Raw genomic sequence first — 14,819 nt, forward strand, 5'->3', positions numbered from 1 at the left:
GAGCACTGCAACGTCTTCTTCAAAATATTTTCGCTGACCCAAAATACCGAAGGTACTAAAAAGACCAACGACCGTTAAGCTTGTTTTCAAAACGCGCCTCCAGGGACCCTTTTCACTGTTGGACTATTTTCCGGCTCATATTTCCCTGTGAATGCTTTAGGGCGCAGATGAGGCAAAGTAAGCGTAATTCTCGATGCCTATCAAGAAGCGTTAATTTCTTTGATTATATAGAAGGCCACCCTTTCGTAGCCGACCCCTACGGTCAGTGCCCAATTTCAACTTCACAGAAAAAAATGGCTTCATAATCCAACCCTGATAGCCAATAAGGAATATACGACTCAGGAAAGCAAAACAAATATGGTAATGAATTGCAGGCGAGGAGGACCGCTAAAGTTTTCTTCCTATGCCGCACACACCCAATCGTCTTGAAGAGCACGAACTGGCTTTTGGCCATGCACATTTGTTCACCCGTTATTCCATTGCTGCCGGGTTTCTGCAGGGAGAGGTGTTCCCCTTACCCACCCGTAGGCTTATGACGTCGGAAGCCGCTCATGTGGTGGTTGTATATACTGGTTTGTAGTAGCCAGAAGTGCAGAAAGGGGCGGCGCAACAGTGTCTTCAATACCCTGTTGATGGTCATTATTTCTGCGGATTGAGTTGTTCTTGACGATGCGCAAAACTCTTGCAACATTGAATTTGGCGCAGATGACTCGGCCTTCGATACCATCGCTGCGCCGACTTGTGGATTGCACAGTTAATACCCTCCTTCCAGGGTGACACGTGTGAATGTAGTGCTTTGGTGATGTCACCGCCAGAGAGCCAGCGGTGCTCGCTCACAATGGCCCCAATATGGGCGTGCTACGAAGCAGTCTTTTTTTATTTCGTGTTATAGCTCTTATGCGAAGCGGTAACATAATGCAGCATTCTCCAAGCGGCGCAGTGCCCTTTTCAGCGCGAGCAACCGGCCCGTATAGATCACTTGACAGCAGTAGACAGCCTGCATTTTCAAAGCTCAAATTGAAACAGGAACTGTCAGCAGCCAGGCCACCCATGCTAAATAACACTGACGTAGTTCTACACTTCAAAAAAGCCCCCTGTCAATTACACCACTGCATTCCCAGCCTCTCTTGTTTCCTTCTAAAACAGCTCTCTTAGAATTGATTCCGAAGCCTGTGCATTAAAGTTGCTTGTAATTTTGTAATTTCTAATTTTGCTCACTTAATTGAGCTCATTTTTTAGTCATCAGCACAGAAAGTACTTTTCATTTGTTATTGCTGCTTTTTTGAGAAGAACAAAGCAAATGAAATGGGAGCATTGCAATTCAAACATGTTTCCACATTTTCACAAAACACCGTAAAGTTACCGCTTAAAAGACTTCAGACATCTGATAGCCAAATACGTAATTTTTAATGAAGTACATTTCCAATTAAAACAAGCAATTTTTAACAGAAAATTAAAGGTTGGGGGAAAAAATTCCCCAAAGTACCGCCTTCACCATACAGGCGGTACACCGTGGCCCGGAAGCGCAAGCGACCTGCGTAAAAAAGAAAAAAATATAGAGACTTGCGTCAGGAAAAACAAAAAAAATTGAAGACTGCAAGTCAACTTCAATTAATACAGGCACAGAGGCCCCGACCTCTTTAAATCAATTCTACAGTCTGCGTGCAGAGTTAGTAAAGACTGCGGGTAGGAAAGAAAAAAATATAGCACGGAATATTTGTTTACTGCAGCGCAGTTTTTCTGTTAGCCTCACAGACAGACCACGTACTCATCACCATTAGGCAATCTCATTGGGCTTCAGGAAAAACCGGAATTCAAAATCACGAATGCCATTGGTCACGAAGCTTTTTTTATATTCTCCTTGAAATCTGCAGACCATCAAGTCTTAGTTGCTGATGTAAATTGTTAACTGCACAGACCTCCTCATCTGAATGCTAACAAAAGTGTCTGGGAGGACGATACTTGGAAAAGCTATTTTCTCCTCTTACCGATGAAACAAACACGGAGGAGCCTAGATCTCATTCATCAAAATCAAACGCCGATTTGGCGATACGTTTGCCTTTATTCCATCCGGCACAGTATATTTAAATTTCGAAACGTTGCGCAAGTGATGAAACTCTGGTCGTTTACACATTATTCGGATAGTTAAAACAACGAACTACCAAATAAGCCCGCCCCCTCTAAAAGACAATTACAGGGACACACGTGACTCTGGAAGGAATGTAAACGCAATCCAGTATAGCTGGCAGCCTAAGACGGAATGTAACCGACGATTGGATGAAAGAGTCTTCCACATGGTTCATAATATTAGCACCACACCAGACGCTTTTTTAAATTTCTCATGCTGCAATGATGCACTTCAACGAACAAAAATTGCAGCCGATGATTGCGTCTATGACGGCAAAATTATCGTAGAAAACTAAACCAATAACCGCGTCGCACTAGCACTTGTTAGGGGGCGGCTTACTGCCACTATATAAGCATGAGCCTGCACTATGATGTACAGATCAGGTTAATGTACCGGTGCGCCATGCATTTCCGGAGATTGTAAGTCCTATTCTCGACCGTGATACTTGCTTCTTTCAGAGAACGGTGGAAACGGTTTGCAGCAATGACTGGCAGATTATGGTCCTGGGCTGTTCCACGTTTCAGCAAAAGTAGCACATAGAATAGTCTAGCGAATGTTTACATGTAGGAGAGCTTCACCGCAGCGGTTTTTGTGTGATGTTAAAGAGACGGTAAAAAAAATGGAATTCATGACATTTAATTTTTTTTTTGCCATAAGACTGCTTTCATTGCATCATAAACCATTCAGAAATATGTCATGTATTCAGGTGTATGCAAAAGAAATTCATAAGAATTTTTACAGGAAAACATACATCACGTCTTAATCAGAAAATCGGTGGCCAGTTTTCGTCACCAATGCAACAGAAAGTGAACTCAGAAGTCATCAGAGCGATGAGTGCGTTGTCTGAAATTATTGACATTTTATCAGAAACTCAGCACAGATTTTTGAAAGGGTTAATTAAGCATGAGAGATAGATACCTGTTTCAAACTATCTCTGCCTCTGCTTCCGCATAGCTTCTGAAAACATTGCCGGCCAATGTTAATAACGGGCCGCTAAGAAGAAAAGCGAGGAGCGTTCGCCAGAAAGCCACAAGCAGGACGAAGTACAAATAAAACCTGCTAGTGAAGGCAAGTAAGCAAGCAAACCACATCTTACAGAGACGCAGAGGTTTAAAATATAAGTCAGTTTGTTTTACTACTCTGTTTCTTAACATGTGCCGTCCATAATGCGATTTTAAGCTAGTAAACATATTTACTAAATTATATTCTACTGTGCCAAATGTACAGCCTTTGTCAAAAGTTTGGAGCCCAGGGGGCTTGCTTCTGAAGCACACTGTCTGGTTCGTAATGCATCTCAAGCGCTCAAAATTTGTTGAAGGCAAGAAGATTTCTGGTCCTGCCTCCTCCAATGAGTAGGACTACCGTGGATGTTACAGGAGTCCCACTGCGGGGCTTAGAAGCAAACCCCCTGGGCTCTAAATTTTTGTCAAAGACTGTACAATACCCCCTTAAATGCGGATAAAAAGAACTCGCGTCATTGCCGGCGACTATTTCGTCGAAGAGAATACGAATAGGATCCTCAAAACTGCGGGACACTACACGTGAGTGGAGCCGCGTAGTAACCTTCGGGCGCAATGCAGCAGATGCGTTTGGCTCTTCTGCAACTGTTAGCAATATGTTAGGAAGCCACTGGCGCTGGTGAGCCGCCAGGCTGCCAGGAGTGGAAGAACTGCGAGGTGTTCTCTCTCGTAGTGTTCCGAGTGTAAGTTTGAGATCGTTATGAGAAGTGTGCAGGCGTCTGCGAGATTCCACTCACACAGGCCGGGCGGGGAAAAGCAGCCGAGATCACCCAGCGACGACTACCGCGGGACTTCTCCGGTGCGTTGCGCCCGCTGAAGCACTGCCAGCGCCTTGGAAGTGATGGTGGGTAAAGAGGCGGTGCACGGCCCAGCCCATAGCGCATTCCGCATAGGGGAATACGCGGGACGTCCAAAATACACGTCGCTGTCCACGTATGCCGGGTAGCCGGGCCTGGGCTGTTAATAGACACGTTAATAGACGAAGTCCACTCAGGTACTTCCGAAGAGAAATGCAAAGCCATGTGGGTATACCCAACACTCTCGTGCCAAAAAAAAAAACAGATCAGCCACTAATTATGTGCCGAAAGAAAAGGATCCATGCAGTCACACTTTTATTTTTGTGGAATGTCCTGGTGAACGAATTATTAAAACTGGAACAGTGGAGGTGAAATAAAGATTAAAGGTTGTACACCATCCTCAACAGCGCTAGCCGTATACGATTAAGTACCATAATGTTACTATTATGTGGCTTTAACCGTAGCAGAAGCAGCTGAGTGGCCAGGTAAAACACACTCGAATGAGTAATAAAAAAACATACTCGAATTGACCGCATTTCATTGCGTTATCAATAATACTGTAGGTTTCGCCCAATCGCGTAGCCCCAGAAGGTATTGACAGATCACCTTGAACAGCCGCTGAGCCGAGCAGGTAGCGCGCGGTTGCTTCAGCCGCGCTCCGCCAGCACGACAGCGCACGGCAGCGGCGAGAGCAGTTGGCTCTGTCTACGACAGATGGTGCCCCTAGAAGGTCAGCCACTACTGGCCTTCGAAGCCGGCGTTAGCAGCATTGCCTCGCAGTGCGAAACGCTGCTGCGCAGCTTGTGTACGAACGTCAAGTGACTCTTAAACAACCCAGCTGTGATACGGATGTAATGCGTACTGTTGAATTAATTTAGCTGTTTTGAATGATATTTAATGAATAATTGAGTAATAATACTTAAGCAATTAGCCTAATCTCTAGCGAGACCATATAAATAATTAACACCAGGTTGTAAATTGGCCGAGTTGGGGAATCGAACCAGGGTCTCCGGAGTGAGAGACGAGCATGCTAACCACTCCGCCATGCTAGATCGATGGGTTGGAATGAACAAAGGGGCGTCTCCCATCTTACTCCTTTCCTGTTAATGCGAGGTTCAGGTGTCTACCGAGATATGCGAGACAGTGACTTTTCCTTTCCTCCGAAACCAATCTACCTACGAGCAAGGCGTACAGCCGAATGGGCGATGACGTTCTGTGGACTCCCTGGTAGCGTGACGGAATGGTCACGTGACCAAATATGGCGGTGCCCATCCTTCCGCGCTGTTAAGCGTCTATAAATGCCCGCTTGCTTTGGCGTGAATGCTTTGCTATGCAGCCCTCTAAGGAGAAGTGGCAGCGACAGTAACAAGCCAGAAAGCGAGAACGTGCACAAGAGACGCCTTAACAGCCTGAACAACGTCTTGCAAAGCGTCGTGCTAAGGGTGCAGCTCGGCGACAACGTTCTACCTTGCAGAGTGGTTCCACGTCATCGCTCACCGATGAATCTCAACACCTGACTGCTCAGGAGTGCCGCAGTGCTACCAGTCGAAGGCAACGCACCGAAGAATCGCGAGAAGAACGCGCGCAAAGACTAGAAAAACAGCGGATTACCGAGGTGGCCATTGCTAAGGCAATTTATCCGGCAATTTTTTGTTGTAAATCCGGCACTACGAAGAGAAATTAAACATCTAATATAGATCATCGTATCATATATCGCAGTTCGGTTTCCTCATTGTTCTTAAATCAACGAGCATCGCTTTGCACATATTTTTCCAATTGAACCTGCATCGGTTGTCGCTTATCACATATCAGTTCTCAGTATATCACTGATCGATTTTCATTGTCAGTATTTTTTTTTCTGCCACAAAACCTATTAGGAACTTGTCCTCTCTAGAGTTATACATAAGTACGCCTCCTAGGCAATAGTGTTGGGTCATGTAAGGGTGTCGTGCCCGAAATTTAGAACGTCAGGGTGGATTGCGCTGCAAAAAACTTCTTCAGGAACTTTTTGTCGCTACATCTAACTTTCCTCCGGTCCACATATTCCTTGTCTTGTTCACCAATGGCATGCGCAGCGCTGGAAATAATTCACACCTCTTCAAACGTAAACGGCACCTAAGTGTCTTTCCTTTAATCAGTTAACAAATCACTGCACCTGTCCTAGTAGCCGCACATCGTTTTTTCATCGGTATGCATGTTGGCCGAATCTAGCATAGCATTAGACTGAACAAAGCAAGATATGATTTTGTAAATGTGCGCCGCATGCTCTGCCTTCGCGCATTCCGAGAGAGGCGATAAAAGGGCTCTTTGATAGGCACATATAGTAGTGCGCGAGTAGTCTCGTGGAGACGGAAGTAGCACCGCACAAACTACGCATACAGGCGGAAAATCACCGTTGAAAAGTATGCCCACCAAGCTGCCGCGCAACTTCGACTACATTGACCTGGATGTTCCGTGCTCAAGACTAGCGTTTAGAGGGGGAAACGCCATAACATCGGCTGCAGTCGCTGCTCCATGTCAATCAGAGATTTTGGTTCTTCATACCAACGCGTGTAGATTCTGCGTGCGTGGCTGATCGGGCAAGTTGGCAATTCATGACAGCTAGGAATACAACAGTACGCAAGTTTAACGCACGGCAGTAGGAAACACGAAACACCACCGAACTGACCGTTACTTCTGACTTAGAGAATGAGGATTGATAACCTTGCGCTGACAGTGTCATTCCGCCACGTGCCCACACAACTACGTTTCACGAGTCAGTGTCCTTGCGCATAGCTCATGACTGGAATGACCTTCCCAACCATGTGGAGCTCATCGTTGACCCTGCGCGACTGAAGACTGCCATCAGAGAAGCTCCTCATCATAGTCGTGTATACCACCAGCATGTTACAATTTATCGTCATCCACCCGCCCAACTCTCATGTAAAGTCCCACTTTTGGAGTTAAATAAATAAACAAGGTAAGTGCTAACGATGCTTGTGAGCAACACCACGCATGAAAGGTTCATATTTGATTCTCAAAACGCTAAGGCACCTTCACAGAAGCACTGTAAATTATTATTTCACCAAGAATATATGGGACATCCCTATTAAAGGTAACTGGGGCTTTCCGGAAGGACGAGCGCACTACGCAATAGTGCAACAAACTCTGAGAGTGCCTTCGTCGATAGTTTTCATTGATTTTCGGTGTTGTTTGACCAGTCTGATAGTTAAGAACAATTAGTTTGCTTTTTAAATTCTGACCAGGAAACGTGCAAATCCTTCAAAAAGAAATGGATGGAGTTTTTGCAACAAGGAACGATTTGAGACAGGTTCAATTTTAAAGGAGTTAGACAAAAGCCCCCTTAAAAAACCGCTATGCCATAGCAGCGCTCCTGTACGCGCTCTAAAACAGCAATCATTGCAAGAAGATTAGCTGCCCCCGATAGGCCTAGGACTTTGTGGTATTGGCAAAGTCGAATGTTTAGCGGCTCAGTTCCCGACTAATTACCTCAATTTTCTTTTGCCGCAAATCCTTAACTTCATATACTTCGATACGCTACTGGCGCTTGAGTCATGTTGCCACCTTGTATTCACCAGTTTTCAAAACTTTAAAGCAATACGGAAACCCGCGGCAACAAGTGTGAAGTAGCCTCCTTTTCGACCAATCCGTATTTTTCACTGGGCTTTCTGCAGAACGGGACCCTTAAAGTTGTCGCTTTAAAAGACCACAAATGCAAAACTACCACTCCAAAGCAGCACAACAGTAGGTGATCTAAAAACTGAATTTCTTTAAACAGAAGCCGCGATGGGCCTGGGTGCTTGCCGCGGCCCCAAGATATGCGCCACCAACTGCTGATGCGGCGTGCAAAACGAGGAGCACTCATTTCTAAAGGAAGCAAGCTGTGACCATCAGCAAACATTCCTCTAAACATGATTACTATAGTTCTCCTCACGCACGAAGTTTTAATTGGCAAAGCTTGCTCGAGCCCTATTTTTTGTGTGTGCGCGTGTGTTTGTGCGCATGAGCGTGTGTGCCTATGTCTGCATGCTTTCGTGTGCATGCGTGCTCGTGTGCACGCGTATGTGTCCATGAGCGTGCGTATGTGTCTACGTCTTTGCGTGTGTGTCTGCGCGTGTGTATGTAACGCATGTGTTTGCGTCTGAGCTATGGGCGCGTGGCACGTGCTTGTGCGCGCGAGTGTGTGTTCGCGTGTGTGTTTGTGTGCGCATGTGTATCTGTGTGTGCGTGTGTGCGCGCATGCATATGTTTGTGCGACTGTGTGTGTGTGTGTGCGTGTTCGCGTGCGCGTGCGCGTGTGCTTGCGCGCGGTTGTTTGTGCCCGTGTGCGCGGTGCGTGTGCGTGTGTCTGCGGGCGCATATATCTGTGCCTGTGCGCGCGTGTGTGAATGCCTGTGTGCGCGTGTGCGCGTGTGTGTGTGTGCACGCATTTTGAAGCGATAGCTTCACTTCGCCAGCCACTTAGCCTCGTCGAGAGTGGTCGCACCTCGGTCGTATGCCCTTGGCTGCAGCTGCGCGCCGGTGCCGCCGCAAGAGCCGTTGCCTAGCAAGCGCCGCACCTGCGCTTCGCCGCTCTGCAGCGCCGTCTGGTATGACGTCACCTAACCGTTGCGCTCGCCTTCGGGAAAAGCGTACGGTGCGCTATCTGGCGCGACGTCATCTAGCCGCCGGGTACACGGTATGTATATGCAGAGACAGTTGGTTCGTCAGTAGATAAACCGTTATGGAGGATGATGGGCCGTCTATGGCCCATGCGCGCTGGAATGAGACCAAGCGTAGACGGCTTGCTGAGGAGACAGCAGAAGAGCGCATCGAACGCCTGGAGAAATGCCGCGAAGGGGATGCAATCAGGGCTCTTACCGAGGATGAGTCCGTGAAGGGAGCCAGTCGTGCGAACCGTAATGAGGCCCTCAAGAAACGTCGAGCTTAAGCGGCTCGAGAAGCGTAGTAATAATGACGCGGTTCCGCGAGCATGTGTAGCCCTGTAAAGTGGATCAGCGACGACAGAGAATGATGTGCCAGTTCGGCAATGTTCACTAGGCGTAGCCAGTGGTGCAAAGCTATCACTCCCAGCTGTGTTTAACCAGAGCTAAACCACAGCCAATTTGTGTGTGCGTGCGTGCGCGTGTGCGCGCGTGTGTGTGTGTGCGTGTGTGCGTGTGTGTGTGCGTGTGCGCGTGTGCGCGTGTGCACGTGTGTGCGCGTGTGCGTGTGTGCGTGTGTGCGTGTGGTTTTTTGGGGTAACCCCAACGTCTCAAAGCGACTCAGGCTATGAGTGACGCCGTAGTGAAGGGCTCCGGAAACTTCGACCTCCTGGGATTCTTTAACGTGCACTGACATCGCATAGTACACGGGCCTCTAGAAGTTCTCCTCCAAAGAAATTCAACCGCCGCGGCCGGGATCGAACCCGCGTCTTTCGGGTCAGCAGCTGAGCACCATAACCACTGAGACACCGCGGCGGCTGTGTATGTGTGTGTGTGTGTGTTCCCGCGCGTGTGCAGCTTCTAGACTACGGAGAAATGTATCCGCCCTAAGCTCCACCCACACTCTATACCCCTCTAGGAGTCTCCACCTATCAAAAGCCGATGCAGCAGCGGAACGGAAAAGCGATGGCGAGTTCAAGCATCCACCTATTAGCCACGCACCACCTCGCAGCCTTAAGGAGCAAGGACACACCAGAAACACTTGGAGTATCACCACAAAATGCGATGGCGAAACAAAAATTTAAAGACAACATGGGAGGCGATCTTTCTCGGGGCGAAAAGGAAGTAATTAAATGTAAAATCGATGCAGCTACAACAGATTTGTAAACTCCCATTGCACCACCACGAATTTTTTTTCAATGGATATTGCAGACCCAGACCCGTTAGTACAAAATTCTATTTTGCGAACTTCTTGAAGCTATTCCAAATGCCTCGCAGGCCAGACTTGCTAAACGAGCGTACTTCCATGTTGGAGTAATAGGGAAGCTAAAATTGTGATATTGACGAAAGTACCACAAGAAATGGAGCGATTTTCGATTCATGTTTCTTTAGAAGAATCTCACCGGAGAAGCCTTCGATGTCAAAGCACCGTGGTGGTCGATGGGTGGACGCCTGACGGCCCTGCCAGGCTGGGGCTCTCCCGGACAAGCAGCCTCAGTGGACAACGACGTGCAGATCGGTAGCAGCGGCCGGCACAACTTTCCTGTCCCCCGTGTTTCCTGTCGCACAGCCGGACCAAGACGACTAGGCCCCTGTGGAGCTCGGGGACTGTCGGCCGCTCAGCTCGCCCCTTCGCACAGTCCGCGTTGCACCCGCCCCTCCCGAGGCAGGAGCCCAGTCCTCGCTTGGCACCGCGACGCCAACAAGGAGTCGCCAAGCGCGGCGAAATAAGCGACGCTCCGACAGAAGGTCCAGGCGGAGCTGTATTCAAAGAGTCACTCTGCATGGCCACTCGTCGAGAAAGAAGGAACGCCCACAGCAGTGTCTGTGTTCGAATCGGCGAATTCTGAACGAGGAAGGTGCTACCCGTGCGCACGGGCGCTTCCAATTGCTGTTTGGCATCCTCTTCTTCGTGGTGCTTGCGCAAGATGGAGCAGTGGCAATTCTCAGCGATTCTCTAACGATCGAGGAGCTAGGAACGAGATGTGGCTTCGGTAGAGAACATGGTGTAAAGCCGTGAAGGTAATTTGGCAGAGATTACAAACTACTATGCCGGCCTGTTTCCTGAAGGTTACATTGTGCACGTAGTAATAGCCCCTCAAAAAGCTGTCCCGTGAGCTTATACACGTAGAAACTGGATATTTTTTAGGTTATTTTTGTCGTTAAAAGTATGTTGTTGTCGGCTCTAGGAACAGCGCATACCTGAGATATTAGACTATTCCCAAGAGGGAAAACTTAAAACGTAATATTTGCGAGCAGAGTGAGGAAGAACAACGCCACAAAAAAAAAACTTACAATAAGCTATTCGTCTTTCTTTGCACGCAGTAACAGCGATGCACACTGAATAACAAACCTCTACACGGAGGCAAACCAGGCTTACATTATTGTGCGCTACGCTGCGGTTCAGAGACAAGAAAGAAAGAAAAAAATCCTAAATTGAGTTATAGGAGTGCGTCGTCGTACCACGCGTCATCAATAGCTCACAGTTGCCGTTTCCTAGAAGCCGAACATAGTCACCGGTTGCAATTAGTGCTATCTGTTCAGACAAACTGTTATCGTGATAAGCGCTATTTGGGATCTATTTTTAAAGTTACTGCTAATTTTAACACTAGACTATCTTAGAAAATCAACTTTCTTTGGTACACAGCGATCATCCGCGTGGCTGAATTCGGAGACGCCCAGCCCCGGCAAGCAAGATGGTTTGGTCTCCGCTCCGGGTTATCACGAAGAAGAAAATATTTTGCCGACGCGGCAAAAATTTCAAACAGTTGGCACAATGCCTCGTCATTTCTGCGGAGTCGTACGCAGGAATGACGAAAAATAGACGCCAGAAGAGACAGGCGAATCTACTTTGCGTATTTCATTGGGGGGCTTCGCCTTGGAACAGCCTATCGATTCGTAAACAGTTTTATTTTTTTAGCGTCCTCTCCCTGTGTGAGAACTCCTATTACGACCGAGGGTGAACCGACCGCTTCGGTTCGAAGCAAGAGCAGCGAAACTCTAATCGAAGCGCCCATTCTGCAGCGAAGCCTGCTTTCAAGTCATAGCAGCGAGGCCTGCGTAAACTTGCCGCCCTTTGCGACGATGACGAAAACCAGCTTGCGTGGATGTTGCGTTCTGTATATGTGTGTTTATTTTTCTTTGTGCCTGCGCATGAGCTGCAAGTAATTGACCATAGAAGAAGCGCAAAGGGCGGTTATGGTGGAGTTGGTGGTGAAAGTTTTTACTTTATGAAATAGAGTTTGGTAGCCACAGAGTGGCCCCGCTACATGGTCTGCTTCCCTAGTCCGGGAAACCGCATGACGGGGCCCCGTCTCTCGCCCGTTTCATCAGATCCATTTGGGACTCAAGCGAGGAGCAGTGGAGGATAGCAGTCTCCCATGCCTCTCTGGAAGGGGCAGGGGAAGGGGGGAGGTGGGGATTTTGAGTCCATGCCCACACCATGTGGAAGATATCACAGGTCTCCCCACAGTGCGGGCATCGCCCATCCGTGTTCGGATCGTAATGTTTTATGATTGCAGGACAGAGTAGAGTGCCTGTCTGCAGGCGCCTTAAAGTTCGGTCCTCCGTCTTACTCAGCCCCTTTGCAGGGGCCGGGAAAAGACGGTGGTTGTCGCTATAATGTGCTAATATTTCCCTGAATCGCAGCAGCGGCTGGTTAGTCTCCGAGCTAGAAGAGCTGGGATGAGGAGCCCGGTGAGTAAGCGCTCGGGCAGCCGCGTCAGCGGCCTCATTACCTCGTAAGCCCTGCGGAGCCCTGCGGCCAGGAGCCCAAAGGGCGGTGAGGAACTGTGAGCGAACCAAGAGCGCTGATTTTTGGGAATATCTGTGCGGATGTTGGATTTTGTGATAGAACTATTAGGTCAATAAGTTTAGGTCGTATGTTTGGCCATTTTTGTATTCGGTTACTGTTAGTCAGCAGTCATTGAAAGGCCATTAAGAATAATTTTGCCGCCGAAACACTAACAGACAAAACCTGGAGAAAGGAGGTCTGTTATCCGAGTTCCACCTCATCGTGGTGCGCAGATCGAGCGTTTCTTGTAGCGCTCATTGTCGCTCCACGGCGCAGCAACCATTGCGGTGATTTTGTTATCAGTTTCTACCCAGCTTCTTCCGGATTCGGGCTAGGTAGGAATTCAAGGAGCTGCGAACGGAGACGCAGTCGCACTTAAAAGCACATTGGCGTCATAACGCGATATTCGGTACGTTTTTTGCAACAAACATTCGCATTCACGGTATTCAAAAAATTGCATATTTTTATACTGAAAAACACTGAACTGCGAGAACTGCCTGCAGGAAGCTCAACCTGACCACAAAAGAAGTGTACAAAAGGTCAGCAAAGCCTACCTCATTGGTGCGTGGATTGTTTTTATCCAAGCCTGCTTTCAGGTTTTGCATTCCCAGGCGACTAGTCGACACGCGTCGTTTCTGTCATCACTGCGGACATTCTGTTTGAAGGATATCATATTCAGCTTTGGAAATCTGTTTTATGCTTTTCAGCTTTCATGGATGAGTTCGCACAGGGTCTGGGGCACGCACTATCTCCATCAGTAGGCGATGTGGAAATATTTAACCCTACCGTAGTAGTCACGTACACACCCGCTGGCAGTGCTGATGCCTTTTTAGAGAGTCGTGACGCTGAAGGCGTCCGAATACCAGGTGACGCGAGCGAGAATGACTTTACCTTTGTATTGGTAGTATAACCAGGAGCGGACATCTTTTTCTACCGTATTTAAACCTCACACCACACCATATTTCAGGCAAGACGCCACAAAACGCCCTATCACATCATTCATGGGCATAACCATTTATTATTAGAAATACCATCCTGTTCAAAAATTTTCGAGACCACGGGTCTTGCTAATTGACTGTTCAGTGAAGATCGAACTGCCGCGTTGGTATTTCAAAGACTGAGAGGAGGAGGTCGAAATCACTTCCACCTGCAGAGATTGGAAGAGCTGGCGTTGCTATCGAGCCACCCTGTCAGACGCAGGTGGAATACCGGCATCTGGGAGCTTTTGAAAAGGACTTTGGATTTCAAGGTCCGTCGTTCAATCGATGCTGTTCGAAAAACTAATTAGTAAAACAGCACTATAGAAAAGCATGCTTTTATCAGGATTCAATTTTCGTTGACAGGCCTGCCTGCACCGAAATAAAGTTTCGTATTACTCAAAGAATTTTCACTCCAGTGCGATAAAAATGCAAAAGGCCTCAAGAATGCCATGTGTTATGCAAGAGAGGGAGACAACAAATGACTACCACATATCCAAGCGTTATAATCGGAAATCGCGAATTCGAACATGGTCGGCGACAGATGTGGTGTGCGCGTTGGTTTGGTCGAGCTAATCGTGCGCTTCCACTGTCCATATATTGTAACGGTCATCTACCAAGCTTGAGCTTGAATATAGTGTAGGTTTTTGCCTAAAGTCGGATGGAAAGGACGTAGCCTAGTGGCCAGCACTTAATGGCCATTCAGTAATTTAATGTAGAAAGCGTCATGGGAACCAAATCTTCCCACTGAGTATTTTTTACACACAAAGTTTTTTTTGTTCAACATTCCGTTTTTTGTTCCAGATTTGCCCGTTTCAAGCACGGTTCGAATTTGGTCCTGGCGAAATATGGGCGCAGTACTTTGGAGTTGTTCGGCCGAGTGCATCTCTGAGCGGCAGCTAAAATATAGGTGTCACGTGACAAACAAGATTTGTTATGCAGGATACCAATTTCAGCCTGGAGTCCTCACGGGGTACTTTACTGCACCGAAGATCGCGTCTTGCTTTGGCTACCTTGCCGGTATGCATCCTCCGGTGATGCAAATCCTTCCGCAATACCTCTATGTCCCAGACATTTTCCAAATTCTAAAGGCACCCGCCTAATTCTGCTTGATTGTAAACAGACATAAACTTCTTTCATTATCCGTACACGGAGAGCACCGCAGCAGCTTCGTGAAAACATGTATTCTGCTGACACAAAGTTGATCAATTGATCAATAACTCGAAGTGGAAACAGTGTTGGTCAAAAGTTTAGTTTACCAACACTGTTCCCACTTCGAGTTATTGATCAATTCGCTCTCGCCCTACGATAAGCTTGCCGTCCCGGTTAGCTCAATTGGTAGAGCGACTGCTCCGGTGAAGCGGTGGTCCCGGGTTCGAACTCCGGACCAGGACGAATTTTTCTTTAACTGCGAAGTTTCGGAGAAAGCTGTATAGCTTTTCTTTGTAGCCTTATGGCTGCG

At 47.7% G+C, this 14,819-nt stretch overlaps 1 pseudogene; it reads right to left on the reverse strand.

The window, feature by feature from the left end:
• Window positions 1–3,927: 3,927 nt before the first annotated feature.
• LOC149353940 (uncharacterized) lies at window positions 3,928–10,373 on the reverse strand (annotated as a pseudogene).
• Window positions 10,374–14,819: the final 4,446 nt, after the last annotated feature.

Source organism: Amblyomma mixtum, chromosome 3, assembly GCF_055824585.1.
Source record: "Amblyomma mixtum isolate Tamu chromosome 3, ASM5582458v1, whole genome shotgun sequence".
NCBI lineage: Eukaryota > Metazoa > Arthropoda > Arachnida > Ixodida > Ixodidae > Amblyomma > Amblyomma mixtum.